The 23,552-nt window shown below is 43.3% G+C and overlaps 1 protein-coding gene across 2 annotated transcripts in view; it reads left to right on the forward strand.

The window, feature by feature from the left end:
* Window positions 1-9,350: 9,350 nt before the first annotated feature.
* Window positions 9,351-23,552, forward strand: part of LOC110488179 (transcription factor HIVEP3) — a 42,875-nt gene continuing 28,673 nt past the window's right edge. For both annotated transcript variants that reach the window (XR_005041322.1, XM_036971172.1), the window contains exon 1: window positions 9,351-9,754. The gene's annotated coding sequence lies outside the window, so the exon portion shown is untranslated. The remainder of the gene's footprint in view (window positions 9,755-23,552) is intronic.

A 23,552-nucleotide genomic window follows, 5' to 3' on the forward strand; every position in this document is an offset into this window, starting at 1 on the left:
TAGCCAATGCTCCATGTGGTATGGTTAGGAAATCAATAACTATTCGCAATCACAGATTACGCTGTGGGTTTGCTTAGTCTTGGTACTCAAACCTGTGCCACCTCCGCTTACACCGAGATATGCATCGTCTGAGGAGGATTTCCTCAGAAGTGGTTTTTATTCGTAACACTAGAAAAGGCAGTTCTATGATACCTGATCATGTCTGTGCTCACAGGAGCAGGCCAATGACTTAGTTAAACTTTAAAGGAATCCAATTATCTCGCATTAAAGGCTTAAAATCACATTACATAATTTCACAAATAGTTTCATCTTTACTCATTCATTTTATACAATAATTAGATGCAAACCTCATAACGGAGGCACCTCTATAAACAGAGTTACGGTAATGTGGCTGTATTGTCTTTCATGAGGCCACAAACATGAAACAAAACCGACCGGGTTGTAGCTGGCTTCTCCACCGACTGTTTACACATTCTCTAAAACATGGATGTTGTTCAGTTCTCAAAATCTGTGATGTAGTAGAAGTTCCTTTGTTCTACTGTGAAACCCTCTCTTTCTACACTGCATAGCCAGGTGGAGAAAGTCTCCGCCAGGAATTTATGACCTGAGATAACAGAACCTGGGTGTAGGAGAGAGTGAGAGAGAGCGGGGGAAGCCACAGTCTATATCCAGAAAGGGCCACGTCATGACACCTGTTAATTCACTGGTATAGAATATAACCTGGGCAACTCTCTGGTATAGAATATAACCTGGCAACTTTCAGTATATAACCTGGCAACTCTCTGGTATTAAATCTGACCTGGCACCTATTTGGTATAGAATATAACCTGGAAACTCTGGTATAGAATACAACATGGCAACTCTCTGGTATAGAATAAACCTGGCAACTTTCAGAATATAACCTGGCAACTATGGTATAGAGTGTAACGTGCCAACTCTTTGGTATAGAATATAATGTGCCAACTCTATGGTATTGTATACAACCTGCCAACTCTCTGGTATAGAATATAGCCTGGCATCTCTCTGGTATAGAATATAACCTGGCAACTCTGGTATAGAATATAACCTGGCAACTCTCTGGTATAGAATTTAACCTGGCAACTCTGGTATATAATATAACCTGGCAACTCTCTGGTAGAGAAAATACCCTGGCAACTCTCAGTATATAACCAGGCAACTCCCTTGTAGAGAATATAACCTGGCAACTGGTTATAATGAATATAACCTGGCAACTCTCTGGTATAGAATACTCCGGAGACGGGCACACCGTGCACCATTCCCTAGCATTCTTCTTGCCAATGTACAGTCTCTTGACAACAAGGTTGATGAAATCCGAGCAAGGGTAGCATTCCAGAGGGACATCAGAGACTGTAACGTTCTTTGCTTCACGGAAACGTGGCTTACTGGAGAGACGCTATCCGAAGCGGTGCAGCCAACAGGTTTCTCCACGCATCGCGCAGACAGAAACAAACATCTTTCTGGTAAGAAGAGGGGCGGGGGCGTATGCCTTATGACTAACGTGACATGGTGTGATGAAAGAAACATACAGGAACTCAAATCCTTCTGTTCACCTGATTTAGAATTCCTCACAATCAAATGTAGACCGCATTATCTACCAAGAGAATTCTCTTCGATTATAATCACAGCCGTATATATCCCCCCCCCAAGCAGACACATCGTTGGCTCTGAATGAACTTTATTTGACTCTTTGCAAACTGGAAACCATTTATCCGGAGGCTGCATTCATTGTAGCTGGGGATTTTAACAAGGCTAATCTGAAAACAAGACTCCCCAAATTTTATCAGCATATCGATTGCGCAACCAGGGGTGGAAAGACCTTGGATCATTGTTACTCTAACTTCCGCGACGCATATAAGGCCCTGCCCCGCCCCCCTTTTGGAAAAGCTGACCACGACTCCATTTTGTTGATCCCTGCCTACAGACAGAAACTAAAACAAGAGGCTCCCACGCTGAGGTCTGTCCAACGCTGGTCCGACCAAGCTGACTCCACACTCCAAGACTGCTTCCATCACGTGGACTGGGACATGTTTCGTATTGCGTCAGACAACAACATTGACGAATATGCTGATTCGGTGTGCAAGTTCATTAGAACGTGCGTTGAAGATGTCGTTCCCATAGCAACGATTAAAACATTCCCTAACCAGAAACCGTGGATTGATGGCAGCATTCGCGTGAAACTGAAAGCGCGAACCACTGCTTTTAATCAGGGCAAGGTATCTGGTAACATGACCGAATACAAACAGTGCAGCTATTCCCTCCGCAAGGCTATCAAACAAGCTAAGCGTCAGTACAGAGACAAAGTAGAATCTCAATTCAACGGCTCAGACACAAGAGGCATGTGGCAGGGTCTACAGTCAATCACGGACTACAGGAAGAAATCCAGCCCAGTCACGGACCAGGATGTCCTGCTCCCAGGCAGACTAAATAACTTTTTTGCCCGCTTTGAGGACAATACAGTGCCACTGACACGGCCTGCAACGAAAACTTGCGGTCTCTCCTTCACTGCAGCCGAGGTGAGTAAGACATTTAAACGTGTTAACCCTCGCAAGGCCGCAGGCCCAGACGGCATCCCCAGCCGCGCCCTCAGAGCATGCGCAGACCAGCTGGCCGGTGTGTTTACGGACATATTCAATCAATCCCTATACCAGTCTGCTGTTCCCACATGCTTCAAGAGGGCCACCATTGTTCCTGTTCCCAAGAAAGCTAAGGTAACTGAGCTAAACGACTACCGCCCCGTAGCACTCACTTCCGTCATCATGAAGTGTTTTGAGAGACTAGTCAAGGACCATATCACCTCCACCCTACCTGACACCCTAGACCCACTCCAATTTGCTTACCGCCCAAATAGGTCCACAGAAGATGCAATCTCAACCACACTGCACACTGCCCTAACCCATCTGGACAAGAGGAATACCTATGTGAGAATGCTGTTCATTGACTACAGCTCGGCATTCAACACCATAGTACCCTCCAAGCTCGTCATCAAGCTCGAGACCCTGGGTCTCGACCCCGCCCTGTGCAACTGGGTACTGGACTTCCTGACGGGCCGCCCCCAGGTGGTGAGGGTAGGCAACAACATCTCCTCCCCGCTGATCCTCAACACTGGGGCCCCACAAGGGTGCGTTCTGAGCCCTCTCCTGTACTCCCTGTTCACCCACGACTACGTGGCCACGCACGCCTCCAACTCAATCATCAAGTTTGCGGACAACACAACAGTGGTAGGCTTGATTACCAACAACGACGAGACGGCCTACAGGGAGGAGGTGAGGGCCCTCGGAGTGTGGTGTCAGGAAAATAACCTCACACTCAACGTCAACAAAACTAAGGGGATGATTGTGGACTTCAGGAAACAGCACAGGAAACACCCCCCTATCCACATCGATGGAACAGTAGTGGAGAGGGTAGCAAGTTTTAAGTTCCTCGGCATACACATCACAGACAAACTGAATTGGTCCACTCACACAGACAGCATTGTGAAGAAAGCGCAGCAGCGCCTCTTCAACCTCAGGAGGCTGAAGAAATTCGGCTTGTCACCAAAAGCACTCACAAACTTCTACAGATGCACAATCGAGAGCATTCTGGCGGGTTGTATCACCGCCTGGTACGGCAACTGCTCCTCCCTCAACCGTAAGGCTCTCCAGAGGGTAGTGAGGTCTGCACAACGCATCACCGGGGGCAAACTACCTGCCCTCCAGGACACCTACACCACCCGATGTCACAGGAAGGCCATAAAGATCATCAAGGACATCAACCACCCGAGCCACTGCCTGTTTTGATTTGAATAAAGCCTGGCAACTATCAGTATATATCCTGTCAACTCTCTGGTAGAGAATGTAACCTGGCAACTCCCTGGTAGAGAATATAACCTGACAACTTTCTGGTACAGAATAAACCTGGCAACTTTCAGAATATAACCTGGCAACTCTATGGTATAGAATAAAACCTGGCAACTCTCTGGTATAGAATATAACCTGGCAACTATCAGTATATATCCTGGCAACTCTCTGGTAGAGAACATAACCTGGCAACTCCCTGGTAGAGAATATAACCTGGCAGCTTTCTGGTATAGAATAAACCTGGCAACTTTCAGAATCTAATCTGGCAACTCTCTGGTGTAGTATATAACCTGGCAACTCTCTGGTATAGAATCTAACCTGACAACTCTCTGGTATAGAATCTAACCTGGCAACTCTCTGGTATAGAATCTAACCTGGCAACTCTCTGGTATAGAATCTAACCTGGCAACTCTCTGGTATAGAATATAAACTGGCAACTTTCAGTAATACCTGACAACTTTCAGTATATAACCTGTCAACTTTAATGTACAGTATATAACCTGTCTACTTTAATGTACAGTATATAACCTGGCAACTCTCTGGTAATGAATATAACCTGGCAACTCTCTGGTATAGAATCTAACCTGGCAACTCTCTGGTATAGAATCTAACCTGGCAACTCTCTGGTATAGAATATAAACTGGCAACTTTCAGTAATACCTGACAACTTTCAGTATTTAACCTGTCAACTTTAATGTACAGTATATAACCTGGCAACTCTCTGGTAATGAATATAACCTGGCAACTCTCTGGTATAGAATCTAACCTGGCAACTCTGGTATAGAATCTAACCTGGCAACTCTCTGGTATAGAATCTAACCTGGCAACTCTCTGGTATAGAATCTAACCTGGCAACTCTCTGGTATAGAATCTAACCTGGCAACTCTCTGGTATAGAATATAAACTGGCAACTTTCAGTAATACCTGACAACGTTCAGTATATAACCTGTCAACTTTAATGTACAGTATATAACCTGGCAACTCTCTGGTATAGAATATAAACTGGCAACTTTCAGTAATACCTGACAACTTTCAGTATATAACCTGTCAACTTTAATGTACAGTATATAACCTGTCAACTTTAATGTACAGTATATAACCTGTCAACTCTCTGGTAATGAATATAACCTGGCAACTCTCTGGTATAGAATCTAACCTGGCAACTCTCTGGTATAGAATATAACCTGGCAACTCTCTGGTATAGAATATAAACTGGCAACTTTCAGTAATACCTGACAACTTTCAGTATATAACCTGTTAACTTTAATGTACAGTATATAACCTGGCAACTCTCTGGTATAGAATATAACCTGGCAACTATCTGGTAATGAATATAACCTGGCAACTCTCTGGTATAGAATCTAACCTGGCAACTCTCTGGTATAGAATATAACCTGGCGACTCTCAGTATATATCCTGGCAACTCTCTGGTACAGAATATAACCTTGCACCTCTCTGGTATAGAATATAACCTGGCAACTCTCTGGTACAGAATGTAACCTATCAACCTGTATGGAAAAACAAGCTAAATGTTGAGCAATTAACTACTGAAGGCTTTATGTGGCAGGGTCTACAGTCAATCACGGACTACAGGAAGAAATCCAGCCCAGTCACGGACCAGGATGTCCTGCTCCCAGGCAGACTAAATAACTTTTTTGCCCGCTTTGAGGACAATACAGTGCCACTGACACGGCCTGCAACGAAAACATGCGGTCTCTCCTTAACTGCAGCCGAGGTGAGTAAGACATTTAAACGTGTTAACCCTCGCAAGGCTGCAGGCCCAGACGGCATCCCCAGCCGCGCCCTCAGAGCATGCGCAGACCAGCTGGCCGGTGTGTTTACGGACATATTCAATCAATCCCTATACCAGTCTGCTGTTCCCACATGCTTCAAGAGGGCCACCATTGTTCCTGTTCCCAAGAAAGCTAAGGTAACTGAGCTAAACGACTACCGCTCCGTAGCACTCACTTCCGTCATCATGAAGTGCTTTGAGAGACTAGTCAAGGACCATATCACCTCCACCCTACCTGACACCCTAGACCCACTCCAATTTGCTTACCGCCCAAATAGGTCCACAGAAGATGCAATCTCAACCACACTGCACACCGCCCTAACCCATCTGGACAAGAGGAATACCTATGTGAGAATGCTGTTCATTGACTACAGCTCAGCATTCAACACCATAGTACCCTCCAAGCTCGTCATCAAGCTCGAGACCCTGGGTCTCGACCCCGCCCTGTGCAACTGGGTACTGGACTTCCTGACGGACCGCCCCCAGGTGGTGAGGGTAGGCAACAACATCTCCTCCCCGCTGATCCTCAACACTGGGGCCCCACAAGGGTGCGTTCTGAGCCCTCTCCTGTACTCCCTGTTCACCCACGACTGCGTGGCCACGCACGCCTCCAACTCAATCATCAAGTTTGCGGACGACACAACAGTGGTAGGCTTGATTACCAACAACGACGAGACGGCCTACAGGGAGGAGGTGAGGGCCCTCGGAGGGTGGTGTCAGGAAAATAACCTCACACTCAACGTCAACAAAACTAAGGGGATGATTGTGGACTTCAGGAAACAGCAGAGGGAACACCCCCCTATCCACATCGATGGAACAGTAGTGGAGAGGGTAGCAAGTTTTAAGTTCCTCGGCATACACATCACAGACAAACTGAATTGGTCCACTCACACAGACAGCATTGTGAAGAAGGCGCAGCAGCGCCTCTTCAACCTCAGGAGGCTGAAGAAATTTGGCTTGTCACCAAAAGCACTCACAAACTTCTACAGATGCACAATCGAGACCATCCTGGCGGGCTGTATCACCGCCTGGTACGGCAACTGCTCCGCCCTCAACCGTAAGGCTCTCCAGAGGGTGGTGAGGTCTGCACAACGCATCACCGGGGGCAAACTACCTGCCCTCCAGGACACCTACACCACCCGATGTCACAGGAAGGCCATAAAGATCATCAAGGACATCAACCACCCGAGCCACTGCCTGTTCACCCCGCTATGATCCAGAAGGCGAGGTCAGTACAGGTGCATCAAAGCTGGGACCGAGAGACTGAAAAACAGCTTCTATCTCAAGGCCATCAGACTGTTAAACAGCCACCACTAACATTGAGTGGCTGCTGCCAACACACTGACACTGACTCAACTCCAGCCACTTTAATAATGGGAATTGATGGGAAATTATGTAAATATATCACTAGCCACTTTAAACAATGCTACCTTATATAATGTTACTTACCCTACATTATTCATCTCATAGGCATACGTATATACTGTACTCTATATCATCGACTGTATCCTTATGTAATACATGTATCACTAGCCACTTTAACTATGCCACTTTGTTTACATACTCATCTCATATGTATATACTGTACTCGATACCATCTACTGTATCTTGCCTATGCTGCTCTGTACCATCACTCATTCATATATCCTTATGTACATATTCTTTATCCCCTTACACTGTGTACAAGACAGTAGTTTTGGAATTGTTAGTTAGATTACTTGTTGGTTATTACTGCATTGTCGGAACTAGAAGCACAAGCATTTCGCTACACTCGCATTAACATCTGCTAACCATGTGTATGTGACAAATAAAATTTGATTTGATTTGATTTGATAATGAGAGGTCTCAGAGGTCTCAGAAGTCTCTTGCTGGGTAAGTCTCTGAAAGTTTAAACAGCATTTCCCATTCTTTAAAATATTCCTCAAGCTCTTTCAAATTGTTTGTTGATCATTGCTAGACAACCATTTTCAGGTCTAGCCATTTATTTTTAAGTCAAAACTAACCCGGCCTCTCAGGAACATTCACTGTCTTCTTGGTAAGCAACTCCAGCGTAGATTTGGTCTTGTGTTTTAGGTTATTATCCATCTGAAAGGTGAATTAATCTCCCAGTTTCTGGTGGAAAGCAGACTACCAGGTTTTCCTCTAGAATTTTGCCTGTGCTTAGCTCCATTCCATTGATTTTTTATCCCGAAAAACTCCCCCATCCTTAACCATTACAAGCATACCCATAACATGATGCAGCCACCACTATGCTTGAAAATGTGGAGAGTGGTACTCCAGTAATGTGTTGTATTGGATTTGCCCAAAACAACCTTTTATTCAGGACAAAAAGTTCATTGCTATTTTTGTTTAAGTATTACTTTAGTGCCTTGTTGCAAACAGGATGCATGTTTTGGAATATTTTTTGTTCTGTACAGGCTTCCTTCTTTTCACTCTGTGATTTAGGATAGTATTGTGGAGTAACTACAATGTTGTTGATCCATCCTCGGTTTTCTCTTATCACAGCCATGAAACTGTTTTAAAGTCACCATTGGCCTCATGGTGAAATCCCTGAGTGGTTTCCTTCCTCTCCGGCAACTGAGTTAGGAAGGACGCCTGTATCTTTGTAGTGACTGGGTGTATTTATACACGATCTAAAGTGTATTATTATTATCTCTGTGTGGGCTAAAGAGATTAGGTAGTCATAAAAAAAATATGTCAAACACTTATTGCACACCGAGAGTCCGTGCAACTTATTATGTGACTTGCTAAGCACATTTTTACTCCTGAACTTATTTAGGCTTGACATTTCAGCTTTTTACTTTAAAAAAAGAAAGAATTTGTAAACATTTCGAAAAACATAACACTTTGACACTATGGGGTATTGTGTGTAGGCCAGTGACAAATAAATCAATTCAGGCTGTAACACACAATGTGGACAAAGTCAAGAGGTGTGAAAACTTTCTGAAGGCACTGTGGTAATACTTTAAGTCCAGGCTTGTATATTTGATTCAGACAATACAATAATAATATAGGGAACCTCTTCACATTCTGATCTATGATCATCAAGTAATTAAGGGTTCAAGCGGCGAGAAACCCTATTGTATTTGTTGGCAGTCATTATTAATATTACATAGTAATTATTGAATTAGGGTACAGAAAAGTAATTCAACATTTATTTACATTGTCTATTGTGTTACACTGTAATTTTGGCTTTCAACAGTAAACTCAAACATTTAACTACATAATACTGTAAATGATGGTGCATTGTGGGAAAATGTATGTATTTTAATAGAATAATAGTCCATTTTACAGTATTGTACTGTCATTACACAGTACTTGCTTTGAGACTGTATGTATATTATAGTAGCAATACTGTAATATGAAATACAGAATTGTACTTGCCACTAAGCTGCCTTTCAAATTCATGGCAACCACTACAGTGTAGGCCTGCTATTATCCATTGTCTCAGTCCCTCACCAGGATTTGTTCAAACTGAGATTATATGAAATATATAATATCATAGGCCTACTTAAAACTACATTGAAGGCTAATACCATACCAGAGAGCCTTTACTGAGAAACAAAAGGCATAGATAGGCCTGTTTCTCCACTGTAGTGACTACAGTATGCCACTGCCAGCACTGCAAGTTGTTAAAGTGGGCGGAGTATTTCTCTGGTCTCGTGAGTGCTAGTGCGGTGCGCTGGAACTGCGTGGATCGAAGCAGCATGTTTTTCGCGAGGACCAGCTGTGTGTGTGGGAGATTGGCGCACGCTGCTGTGTGAAATCGCAGCATCAGTTTGAAAAGGGACAATGAGGAGAGAAGAGGGGACCATCCATCCCTATCCCGCCAGCGTCAAGAAAAATAACACTTCTCAACCTGGGGCAGTCCGTTTACAGGGTAGGCTAGATTCTGAGAAAGTCTGCTCTGTTTCCGAATAGCCTACATTGGCTCAAACGGTGCAGCTATATTGACAGGTAGCAAATTTACATTTTAGCATCTGGCTTTATTACCATAATTTTGCATACCGGTATGCCCCTGGCCGATAAGCAAGGAGGTGATCTGTGGAGGAGACACGGCAACTGCACTGCAACGAAGTGAAGTTCACCACCAGCGGCTCTGCAGGTACAGTAATGCTGGATACATTGTATCATTGTTTGAAACCTTCAAGAGCTCGCTAGCTACAGTAACTGTTTTTCACAGGAGATGATGATAGGTTATTGTGCGTTCTCGCGCGTTGCAGGTCGCGTGCATAACACCTTCTATCCAACAAAACAGCGAACTATGAGAAATGTGTTATGTTTTTGTGTATGAAGCAGAATGCCTTGTGATGCTCGTGGATTGCGCGTTGTGTACATGTGTAGCTACTAGTTTATACCTACTGCCTCTGTTTTGTACAGTATTGGGTACATTCCAATGATTGGTTTGTCATTGTTCAAGTGTAATAGGTAATAGAGAAAAGGAAGAGCGAAACCAGTGTTTCAGCTTGCCAACCACACAGTCGCCAGGCTACGTTATGCAGATAGGAAACGGAACGACCATGTGTTTTTATCTTTTTTATCAGCCATTATTTTACAGTAGCCTAGGCTATTGACTCATCAATAAAATAACGGAAATAATTATGTATGAATAAGAATATCCTCTAGTTGTGTTTGTCTTACAAAGACATCTTGGTCAAATATTATGCCATTTGCTTTTTCGAATAATTTATCATTCGATTATGTCATGATGTTGCCAATGTGCATCTCACTAATGTGAGTCGCTCTCTCAGGAATGCAAGAGCCCTCAATCCCACATCAGCATCCACAGGACAGGGATGCCATGCTTCCTTTTCTCCTCCAATCTCCGAAAGCGAGAATAGAGAAATTAATTTACAAAATAAAATGGAGGTCAAATAACGTAGGCCTATTTCATAACCATTTTAGAATAGCCGGAAATGTAGTGGTCATTCTGCAAAGCATGCCCTATGAATGGACTTATTCTGTGCATGGAATTCTAACCTGCTAGAATTCAATGTGACCGACGACGGCAGAGAGAACATCCCGTACAGTCCGCGGGAATGTCAGCCGCACAATAAATTATATCGTTAACAATAAATATTAGCATACAGAATCACAATTGCTCGGCTCAGATTGCGGCTCGTTTGGGTTTAATATTATGTCACTGCGGATATACTGAAGCATGCAATGTCAGTAGTCAATATCTATCCACTGTGCCTGTCTGTCTGCACAGATCCGGACCCTATTCATCAAATTTTACTCTATTGGCCAAGTCAATTGTCAGAAAATGAAAATGGTAAGAATGAGATCGCCTATATTAGACTCCAGCCGCGTAGGTTTCTTGGAATGAACGATGGCGTAACGCTGCCGCACCGCAGTCAGTGGCACTGTTGTGGACGACACTGCTGCGTCCATCCATGCGCCCCGGTGACGCTTTCTCCATTCTCTAGCACGCACATAGCCTTCTGTTTGTTGCAAGCACCCCTTTCTTGGTGAAATACGGATACATATTGGCCCGCGATGTATCTGTTAATAGTGCATTATAAGAAGTATTACCCATGTGACAGTTGGAGTCCATCAACAGCTCAAGAGTGCTTCGATTTCCAATACCACGCGCCCCTATAGTATTAACTATCATCTTGCGTGTAATCAAGACGATGGACTGTCGTAAAGACAGAGGGCATTTCAGGCCAAACTGTTGAAATGTCGATTTTAGACACTTCAGAAATGCTTTTTGCTGCTTTGAATTTATAGAGAGAACAATACATATGTGTTCCATATCATAGTGTATTTTATTGATGCAGATATGATTTCCAAAATAATAGGCCTTGGACAATAAATGGTTCCCAAGGATTCAAGCTCAACACCAAAACCTTGTTTTCTTCAAAGCTTTTCTTGTTTTGGCATTTTCGACATGTAGCAGCGTATTGAAGCTTTTTGAACAGTTTTTACTTGATCAGTTTTTATAGTTTTTTTAATCCTTTTATGTTGTGTAGTAAATGTTTTCATGCAAAGTACATTGTGTTTGTATTCCATGTCTAAAATGTGCTGTATAAATAAAGCTTGATTTGATTTAGTTGGTTTAGCTGTTGCTGGTATTTAACTGCTACAGTATTTAAAGTTGACGATTTAGGGCCAGGAATATGGTGCCCCCAAACTGATCAGTCCTGACATCCCATGGCACCTAATGCTGTGCAGGGTTATTGGGTGTCAGTTTGGCATGCAGAGGGAGGAGGGAGAGGGCCCACAGTCTCACTCCCTTGCTGTGGAAAGGTGGGATGTTTGGCATTCTTCTGACTGTGTGTGTGTGTGTGTGACTTCATAGAGGGAATTTCCCCTGTGGCTTCATGGAGAGCCCAGTGGCAACATTATGATTTATTTTCTCCAAGGCGTCCCTCCTCCTTACTCTTAGACATATAACAGCAGGAATAGGTGTGTGTGTGTGTGTGTGTGTGTGTGTGTGTGTGTGTGTGTGTGTGTGTGTGTGTGTGAGAGATCATGTGAGATTCTAATGGTAAGTGTTGATTGTATGCTGTTGCATAAACCTCCAATCCAACCCAGTTATTGGTGATGATGATGATGATGATCACAAGGCTACTACTGAGGGAGGATGTGACTGATTAATATTTTGTGACCTTGTATTCAACTAGCCTCTAACAACACTAGTAGACATTTGTCCCAGATTCTATTTGTGTGGTAGAATAGAAATGCCCCTCTCTCAGCTGTGTCGGTGACTGGGGAGAGGAGAGACCAAGGATATCAGGACAATCACACTAACGTAAACTCACCCCATTCCGTACAAATGTGCGCAACATACAAATGAGGCTACAAAGAAAACTAATGGGACTGTAATGACTGTGTTGACGTCAAAATCGGGGGTGTGAACTAGGTTTCTATTCAAGCGTTGATCGACATGGTAATGGCTGTATAGTATTGGAGAAAAGTTGAAAATAACTGACCCTCTGTTACATCTTGACGTGTCATGTTGTAACGTACAGCACACATAAAGCAACTATTTCTGACTTACAATCTCTCTCCACCAGGTGTAGCACTTCTATCATCCTTTTAAAAACAAGAAATGGACAGTGACAGGGGTAAGGGGGGATACCTAGTCATTTTTTGCGTCATCATTGTATGCGATCATCATTCTCAAAGCCGCTGTTTACTTCTAAGATCACTTTATCACCGCCCTAAAAAACAGATTCAAATCGACACAAACCTTCAAATAGGTATGTAATGACACATTATATAAACTCTTTATAGTGTTTAATTTACATTTTAGAGGTGATAAGTTGGACAGATTGAGTGAAAAAAAGCTATTTTCCCACAACAACACAACTCTCCTCACTATCACACATTAGTTTCGCTTCCCCACCCGCCATTTTTAAAAAGACCCGACGGAGCTCATTGCCTGCTTGAATTATGCCAAAACGGGTAGCGTTTAGGTCATGTAATTGATTATGTTGGAAAGGGGAGAAATTGTGCTTTACAATGGTATTGACATTACAGTTGATCTGGAAGTATTATTTTTGGGGGGGCGCTAAAATAAGGGCAATTATACGGACCAAGGCGATGTACGAGTTTACGTTAGATGCTATTGAGGAAAAACACTTGTACAGAATGACCTAAAAACCTAAGGGATCCATGCAGAATGCAAATTCCTTTTATATAAAAGTTGAATAACCAGTTTCACTTTCCACTTTCCACTATAATATTAAGCCAAAGCAAGAGCATAATGCTGTGACTGTGACACTGATTGGCCCAGAGCCCACATGGCACTTACCGTGTTTGCCATTAGGACCAAAATGGAATGCAGTTTGTTCTTGATACTGAACATGAGCACACTTTGAGAAGCAAAACAGTCTCACGAGTCATTCCAGCTTGAGCCAAAACACATACAGTGGTGGTATGGTAAACATTTAAGAAGGAACGGAGAGTCTCCACAGTGCGGTCCTGAAAGTGTGTGTGTGTATATGTGTGTATGTATGTATGTATGTATGTATGTGTGTGTGTGTGTGTTTTGCACGTGTGTGTGTGTGTCAAAGGTGTCTCTGTTCAGCCAAGATTAGTTCAGCCTGGTGAGGACAACATTGATATTCATCCTACACTTGCTTCTGGATGCCCTGTCAGTTTCCTCATCCCTCAGGTGTCCGTCACTAGTGTGTGGTGTCAGTCATAACGCTGACCTTGGGAGCAGGTGAATGAGAGGAAACAGTCTCTGGAAACTTCTAATCCTTGGTCCTAGACATAATAGTACATGAACAGACATCCTTCTAGAGAGCCCAGTGAACCAGATGACTGATTATAGCCATGCATATGGCGTAATGCTGATAATAATCTACAGGAAATAGCAGTCAGTTCAGTCCACCATTGATCTGTATGGTCCAGTAGGCTACATTGTGTCCTGCACGCATTACTCTACTAGCCATCTGATTAGAACAACTGTTTGTTTCCATTATACAGTATCTTGAAATTCCTGCCCACTGTCCTAACCAACTCACACACTCACATATTTCACTACTATTGAAAGCAAAATGAAGCAAAATGAGTAGTCACTAGTAGAGGTCGACCGATTAATCGGAATGGCCGATTAATTAGGGCTGATTTAAAGTTTTCATAACAATCGGTAATCGGCATTTTTGGACACCGATTATGGCCGATTACATTGCACTCCACGAGGAGACTGTGTGGCAGGCTGACTATCTGTTATGCGAGTGCAGCAAGGAGCCAAGGTTAGGTGCTAGCTAGCATTAAACTTTTCTCATAAACAAATATCAATTTTAACATAATTTCTTGTTAACTACACATGGTTGATGATATTACTAATTTATCTAGCTTGTCCTGCATTGCATATAATAGATGCGGTGCCTGTTAATTTATCATTGAATCATGGCCTACTTCGCCAAATGGGTGATTTAACAAGCGCATTCGCGAAAAAAGCATTGTCGTTGCACCAATGTGTACCTAACCATAAACATCAACGTCTTTCTTAAAATCAATACACAAGTATATATTTTTAAACCTGCATATTTAGTTAATATTGCCTGCTAACATGAATTTATTTTATCTAGGGAAATTGTGTCACTTCTCTTGCGTTCTGTGCAACAGAGTCAGGGTAACGCTATATGCAGCAGTTTGGGCCGCCTGGCTCATTGCAAACTGTGTGAAGACCATTTCTTCCTAACAAAGACAGCCAACTTCGCCAAACGGGGGATGATTTAACAAAAGCGCATTTGCGAAAAAATTACAATCAATTGCATGAATGTACCTAACCATAAACATCAATGCCTTTCTTAAATAAAATCAGTGCACAAAAGTATATTATTTTAAACCTGCATATTTAGTTAAAAGAAATTCATGTTAGCAGGCAATATTAACTAGGGAAATTGTGTCACTTCTCTTGCGTTCATTGCACGCAGAGTCAGGGTATATACAGTTTGGGCCGCCTGGCTCATTGCGAACTAATTTGCCAGAATTTTACATAATTATGACATAACATTGAAGGTTGAGCAATGTAACAGCAATATTTAGACTTATGGATGCCAACCGTTAGGTAAAATACGGAACGGTTCCGTTTTTCTCTGAAAGAATAAACGTTTTTTTTTCTTCTAAATTATAGTTTCCGGATTTGACCATATTAATGACCTAAGGCTTGTATTTCTGTGTGTTATTATATTATAATTAAGTCTATGATTTGATATTTGATAGAGCAGTCTGACTGAGCGGTGGTAGGCAGCAGCAGGCTCGTAAGCATTCATTCAAACAGCACGTTTGTGTGTTTGCCAACAGCTCTTCGCAATGCTTCAAGCATTGCGCTGTTTATGACTTCAAGCCTATCAACTCCCGAGATTAGGCTGGTAATACTAAAGTTCCTATTAGAACATCCAATAGTCAAAGGTAAATGAAATACAAATGGTATAGAGAGAAATAGTCCTATAATAACTACAACCTAAAACTTCTTACCTGGGAATATTGAAGACTCATGTTAAAAGAAACCACCAGCTTACATATGTTCTCATGTTCTGAGCAAGGAACTTAAACGTTAGCTTTTTTACATGGCACATATTGCACTTTTACTTTCTTCCCCAACACTTTGTTTTTGCATTATTTAAACTAAATTGAGCATGTTTCATTATCTATTTGAGACTAAATTGATTTTATTGATGTATTTGTTTTGGTCCTCCAATAATCGGTATCGGCATCGGCGTTGAAAAACCATCATCTGTCGACCTCTGTCACCAGTAAATCATGAGTTCGATAAATGTTTGTGTGTGCGAGAGAGAAAGACAGAGATCAAGAAAGAGTGTATTGTTACTGTATCAATGTCACTCTCTTAAACAAGTGTCAATTTATAGACACTCAGACATATCCAATAAGCCAGTTATTGAAGCAGACAGAAGCCACAGTTAGGTTGAGGACGACCTGATCTGAGAAGGGACTTGTCTTGGCCATTAATCAGGAGGGCTTCCCTGGGTCATCACGGCGACAGCAGAAATGTTGAAACAGCTCTAAGTGAACATACTTCCTCCCTGTTGGCACCGGCTTACAGGACGTCACGAGTGGAAATTACACCCCTCTCTCTTTCTTTCTCTATATCATCCTCATGAATGAAAGGGCACACAGTGTGTGTGTGTGCTCGCCCACGCATTTGTGTACATAAACATTTCTAGGCTAGTGTGTGTGTGTGTGTTCATGTGTTTACACTATGTTTGGGAATGAGCTCACATGTTGACTAGGTGCTGTGTTTGGCCTGGAGCCCGACCTGTACGTAGCCTGTAGCCCAGTCCTGTCAAGGGTTGGATAGTACTGTGTGACCCTGGTGGGGAGCGTATGGACCCAGCCTGCTTTCACAGTGAGGTGGAGGGGCACTTTCTCTGCCCAGCCTGCCTTCTCACCAAGGTGAAGGGCTTGGATGGTTCTGTTATCACACTGTGAGCTTGGTGGGGAGTGTATGGACCCAGTATGAACCCAGAATGGTTTCTCAGTTAGGTGGAGGGGTGGATGGAGATCTCTCTTTCTCGGTTCTCCCTTTCTCCTGTGGAGAGAAGTTTGGCGGAGGGATCCTCTCTCTCTCTCGCTCTCTGCCCAGCCTGCCTTCCCAGCTAGGTGGAGAGGTTGGCTGGTTCTGTGTGACCCTGGAGGGTATTTTTCTCTCTGCTTTCTCTCTCGTTCAGTGTCCAGCTTGCCTGCAGTGAGGTGCAGGACCAGGCTCTCTCTGCTCTCCCTTTGTCCTGTGGAGAGAGCAGCCGGTCAGGCCAGAAGGCCATCAGCTGTAGGGCTCATTCACAAGACACCAACAGCACACACACACACACACTCTACTGTTTTCATAGTTGATGAAGGTCATGTGTTCTCTGGGTTGGGATAGAGGACTATCTGCCAGTGTGTTAAAACAGGGCCTACAGTCAAGCTACCAATGCCAATAGCTATAGCAAACCTATTTATTTGTTTGTGTCCTCTTACAGTGGGGATTGGTTGCAGCTTTGTGGAGAATAGTTTTTTAAAATTGATTAATTGGTCTTATCAAGTCTTAAAATGTTAACGTGTCAAGCATAGCTGTGGCTGCCAATAAGGGCCACTTTTATCGATATCTGTGGCAGGCTTCCTTGATAGGCTTCCTTTCCTCAGTGCTTCCCTGTCTACGGTATCACTGCCCTACTCTATCTTACCCTCTATCTCTCCTCTTATCCACTTTTCTCTCTACCCCCTTCTCTCTCTCGTTCTCTCTCTCTCCTCTTACCCCTTCCCTTCTTTCTCTCTATCCTTTACCTCCTCTTACCCCCCCCCCCCCCCCCCTGTAATTGCTATAGATTCCTGGACAGGGGCTTGTTGGCAGAATGCCCCAGTGTGTTGGTTCTCTGTTGGTGAAATAAGAGAACATATGGCTAGTCCCTCTCCTTCTATCCCCACCCCCTTTCTCTCTGTCTCTATTTCTCTCTCATCCTCTCTCCTCTCTCTTTTCTTCTGCATTACATCATCTTGATATGGGAACTGATTGGTTTGGCATTACTGCTCTGTGAGAGCAAAGGGACCTGGAGAAAACACTGGATCTGAAAGTGTGTTATTGGAGCTCAGTTCAACCAACATGCGCTCATGCAACAGAGGTGATTCGGTGAACCGCACACACTCTCGTGATGAGTAACCTTGCCAGATACCTGAAGACGTGTTTCTCATTGAACTAATGCCTACGCTTTAGTTCAGCGGGTTAAAAACAGAGTCTTGTGGCGCTTCCCGGAGAACCGGTTTCGAAACCCTGGTCGGTCGAACTCCTAACTCACGCCGAGTCAAAACGATGTGTGTCAAAGTGAACTTGATACAGAGAAAGAGAGGGAGCCAACTTGGTGAGTTAGTGTGTTGTGTGGCAGGCTTTGTCTTCCCAACAGTTTACTGCTGGACATCCTGCTGAACCCCTCAGCCAGCTAAATGCATCACATCTACTCACTCTACTGTGTTTGGATCGATCCCTCTGATGGTAGTTACATCATAGCTCTCACTGCTGCCCAGTGTGTTTTGTGTGAGTGTGTTTTAGTAATGTGGAGTTACATCATAGAACGCTGCTTCACATTGACAAAATCCAGAGTAGACTGCCTGTTAAGCCTTTCTGCATGACGGTTGTTATCAACTCTGTGCAATCAGCTTCCTGGCTCTGTTCCTAGTGGTTGGTGTTTGTGTGCGTGTGCGTGTTATGTTCTGGATCACATGACCTCATCTTTGTCACTACTTCTTCTTTTCGTCAATGACAGTACTAACAGGTGCAAGTAGAGACAGACACAATAGAATGTTGACATCCTCATAACACCTTCTTCCTGGTGACTGTTGAGTGTGTATGAATAATGTCACAGTTTCCTTGACATTAGTTGGTGTTAACCCCCCCCCCCCCCTCCTTCCCAGACTCACACCCACGCACTACAGTAAACCTAAAGTGAAGCATGTGGGTTCAAAGAAAGAACCAGTGCGGGCAGTGACACTTTCTAAATGTAGCAGTTCCTCTTTCTACAGTATTTTCTCTAACCACACAAAGCCTCCCGTTCATGTCCTCTTTGATTTCCTTCATGGTTCTTTTTTTGTCCAATTCTCAGTCTGTCTGACTGTATTTATAATACTATCCCATAACAGATTCTTTGTGTGTGTGTGTATTTTTATGATTCCACAAAAACCCTATGTGTTCTGTTTATTGTATATTTACTGTATTTGCGTAATGATTGCCCTGTGGTAAGACTCATACACTGAACAAAAATATAAACGCAACATGCAACAATTTTAAAGTTACATTTCATACAAGGAAATCAGTCAATTGAAATAAATTATTTTGGCCCTAATCTATGGAATTCACATGATTGGAAATACAGATATGCATCTGTTGGTCACAGATAGGTAGGGGTGGGGATCAGAAAACCAGTCAGTATCTGGTGTGACCACCATTTGCCTTATGCAGCGCGACACATCTCTTTTGCATAGAGTTAATCAGGCTGTTAATTGTGGCCTGTGGAATGTTGTTCCACTCCTCTTCAATGGCTGTGCGAAGTTGCTGGATTTTGGCAGGAATTGGTACACGCTGTCGTGTCAATCCAGAGCATCCCATGCTCAATGGGTGACATGTCTGGTGAGTATGCAGCCCATGGAAGAACTGGGACATTTTCAGCTTCCAGAAAGTGTGTACATACAGTGCCTTGCGAAAGTATTCGGCCCCCTTGAACTTTGCGACCTTTTGCCACATTTCAGGCTTCAAACATAAAGATATAAAACTGTATTTTTTTGTGAAGAATCAACAAGTGGGACACAATCATGAAGTGGAACGACATTTATTGGATATTTCAAACTTTTTTAACAAATCAAAAACTGAAAAATTGGGCGTGCAAAATTATTCAGCCCCTTTACTTTCAGTGCAGCAAACTCTCTCCAGAAGTTCAGTGAGGATCTCTGAATGATCCAATGTTGACCTAAATTACTAATGATGATAAATACAATCCACCTGTGTGTAATCAAGTCTCCGTATAAATGCACCTGCACTGTGATAGTCTCAGAGGTCCGTTAAAAGCGCAGAGAGCATCATGAAGAACAAGGAACACACCAGGCAGGTCCGAGATACTGTTGTGAAGAAGTTTAAAGCCGGATTTGGATACAAAAAGATTTCCCAAGCTTTAAACATCCCAAGGAGCACTGTGCAAGCGATAATATTGAAATGGAAGGAGTATGAAACCACTGCAAATCTACCAGGACCTGGCCGTCCCTCTAAACTTTCAGCTCATACAAGGAGAAGACTGATCAGAGATGCAGCCAAGAGGCCCATGATCACTCTGGATGAACTGCAGAGATCTACAGCTGAGGTGGGAGACTCTGTCCATAGGACAACAATCAGTCGTATATTGCACAAATCTGGCCTTTATGGAAGAGTGGCAAGAAGAAAGCCCTTTCTTAAAGATATCCATCAAAAGTGTTGTTTAAAGTTTGCCACAAGCCACCTGGGAGACACACCAAACATGTGGAAGAAGGTGCTCTGGTCAGATGAAACCAAAATTGAACTTTTTGGCAACAATGCAAAACGTTATGTTTGGCGTAAAAGCAACACAGCTCATCACCCTGAACACACCATCCACCCTGTCAAACATGGTGGTGGCAGCATCATGGTTTGGGCCTGCTTTTCTTCAGCAGGGACAGGGAAGATGGTTAAAATTGATGGGAAGATGGATGGAGCCAAATACAGGACCATTCTGGAAGAAAACCTGATGGAGACTGGGACGGAGAATTGTCTTCCAACAAGACAATGATCCAAAACATAAAGCAAAATCTACAATGGAATGGTTAAAAAATAAGAATGGCCAAGTCAAAGTCCAGACCTGAATCCAATCGAGAATCTGTGGAAATAACTGAAAACTGCTGTTCACAAATGCTCTCCATCCAACCTCACTGAGCTCGAGCTGTTTTGCAAGGAGGAATGGGAAAAAATTTCAGTCTCTCGATGTGCAAAACTGATAGAGACATACCCCAAGCGACTTACAGCTGTAATCGCAGCAAAAGGTGGCGCTACAAAGTATTAACTTAAGGGGGCTGAATAATTTTGCACGCCCAATTTTTCAGTTTTTGATTTGTTAAAAAAGTTTGAAATATCCAATAAATGTGTCCCACTTGTTGTTGATTCTTCACAAAAAAATACAGTTTTATATCTTTATGTTTGAAGCCTGAAATGTGGCAAAAGGTCGCAAAGTTCAAGGGGGCCGAATACTTTCGCAAGGCACTGTATCCTTGTGACATGGGGCCATGCATTATCATGCTGAAACATGAGGTGATAGCGGTGGATGAATGGCACAACAATGGGCCTCAGGATCTCGTCACGGTATCTTTGTGCATTAAAATTTCCATCGATTAAAATGCAATTGTGTATGTTGTCTGTAGCTTATGCCTGCCTACTCATACCATAACCCCACCGCAACCATGGGGGACTCTGTTCACAACTTTGACATCAGCATACCTCTTGCCCACACAATGCCAGTCTGCCATCTGCCCGGTACAGTTGAAACCGTAATTCAGCCATGAAGAGCACACCTCTCCAGCGTGCCTGTGGCCATCAAAGGTGAGCATTTGCCTACTGAAGTCGGTTACAATGCCTAACTGCAGACAGGTCAAGATCCTGATGAGGACGACAAGCAGATGAGCTTCCCCAAGACGGTTTCTGACAGTTTGTGCAGAAATTATTTAGTTGTACAAACCCACAGTTTCATCATCTGTCCGGGTGGCTGGTTTCAGATGATCCCACAGGTGAAGAAGCCAGATGTGGAGGTCCTGGGCTGGCGTTACACGTGGTCTGCGTTTGTGAGGCCGGTTGGATGTACTGCCAAATTCTCTAAAACAACTCTGGAGGTGGCTTGAAATGAAATTAACATTTAATGAGCATTTAAATTAACATGTAATTATCTGGCAACAACTCTGGTGGACATTCCTGCCGTCGCATGCCAATTGCACGCTCCCTCAAAACATGGAAGATCTGTGGCATTGTGTTGTGTGACAAAACGGCACATTTTAGAGTGGTCGTTTGTTGTCCCCAGCACAAGGTGCACCTGTGTAATTTTCATGGTGTTACATCAGCTTCTTGATATGCCACACCTGTCCTGTGGATAGATTATCTTGGCAAAGGAGAAATGAACACTAACAGGGATGTAAACATATTTGTGCATAACATTTTTGATAAATGAGCCTTTTGTGTGTATGGAAAATCTTTTCATTTCAGCTTATGAATCATGGGACCAACACTTGTTCAGTTTATATTTTTGTTCCGTGTATATTTTGCCCAGAAACTGCTGGCCGAGATTGAACGTGATAAACTTTGATTGTTATTGTTAGACTTGTGGAACTTCGTCATAGTAGTTCTACTAAGTGGTTCATAATGGTGCATTATTTCATCATGTGAAAGGAACGTTCTAGATGACTAGAACCACATGGTGTGGTTCTGGGTCTGCACAAGGGTTCTGATTTCTTCTGTTCTGTAGTTTAGTGAGGTCATTCAAAAGTGAATTCACTGTAACATTGTACTGTTTCACTCTCAAAATGTAGAAGAAATAGCCGCAGAAGAGAGAGAGAGAGAGAGAGAGAGAGAGAGAACATCCAAATCAGAATCAATTAGACTAAATGAGGTGAGCAAAGTATACTCATCGGGTTTCTATTTCCAAATGAATCTCTGAAGTGTCCTTTGTACAGACTGAGTAAATACATGCACCACATACATGTAATTAACCTGTTATTGGAACAGTTAATAACAGGTTTCTACAGAAATGGGTCACCCACCACACATAGCCCTACAGTATTATACATGTCAACATGGTGGCGTGTCAGACTGGTTAGATCATAGGGGAACATACAAGATCCTGTCTGGTCAGGTACTATTCAGAACTTCATATGGGCCTTCCTCTGAACAGGGTCTTTAAGATGGGCGACCACATGACGGTCATGTCGCCATTTCATGTGGCTGTGAGGGAGGGTCTCTGTGTGTGTGTCTGGGTCTGTGTTTGTGTGTACCTGGGTCTCTGTGTGTGTGTTTGTGTGTGTCTGGGTCTGTGCTTGTGTGTGCTTGGGTTTGGGTGTGGGTGTCTGTACATGTCGGAATACATACCACCTGGCTAGCTGACATTAGACGGTCATACACTTGCTTCATGCCATGTCCATACCAACATACCACTTAATACACCCAGTACATTGATCCATTCTAAGTAGTGGGCTAGTGTGGATATTGGGGACAGATACAGTATAAGCCTTTGAGCTGCTACTTGGGGTGTGTTCTGCCAGGCAGAAGGTTATCTGTCTTTTATCCTGGTTGACTCCTGCTACGGCTGCTGCTGCCTATTGAGTGGATGACCATTAGGCCTATAGTTAATTGATTGATATGATGGACAATGGGAAGATGGAGAGCGGAAATTTGAGCATGGGTATAGACAGCAGCAACCGGGAGAGACAGGACATTAAGCCTTGTATTTTATGTACGAGCTTATATTAACACTGCTTTTATATAAGGATAGCTGAATATAAACTCAAACACTCTCAAAGTAAAAATAGCCACAACCAGTGGAGGCTGCTGAGAGGAGGATGGCTCATAATAATGGTTGCTATATGGAGTGGTATCAACCACATATTAACCACGTGTTTGATGTGTTTGATACCATTCCATTGACTCCATTCGATCCATTATTATGAGCTGTCCTAACAAGTTGGTGGGCAGATTGAGGCTGGCATTGCGTTGTGGCAAATAGCCGTCCCATTCAAGGCCCAGCTGCCTGTGGAGGGCGAGGGAACACAACACACGCACACTGGCAGCTTTGTCACTGGCGTTGTTGCTGTGATGCTGACAAGGACTCTCTCTGTACTGCCTGCTACTGCTGCAGAGGGATGAAGTCCTTGGTTAGGGCTGCCTCCTGTTTCTCTCTCCACTCTCCTAC

Source organism: Oncorhynchus mykiss, chromosome 32 (genome assembly GCF_013265735.2).
Source record: "Oncorhynchus mykiss isolate Arlee chromosome 32, USDA_OmykA_1.1, whole genome shotgun sequence".
NCBI lineage: Eukaryota > Metazoa > Chordata > Actinopteri > Salmoniformes > Salmonidae > Oncorhynchus > Oncorhynchus mykiss.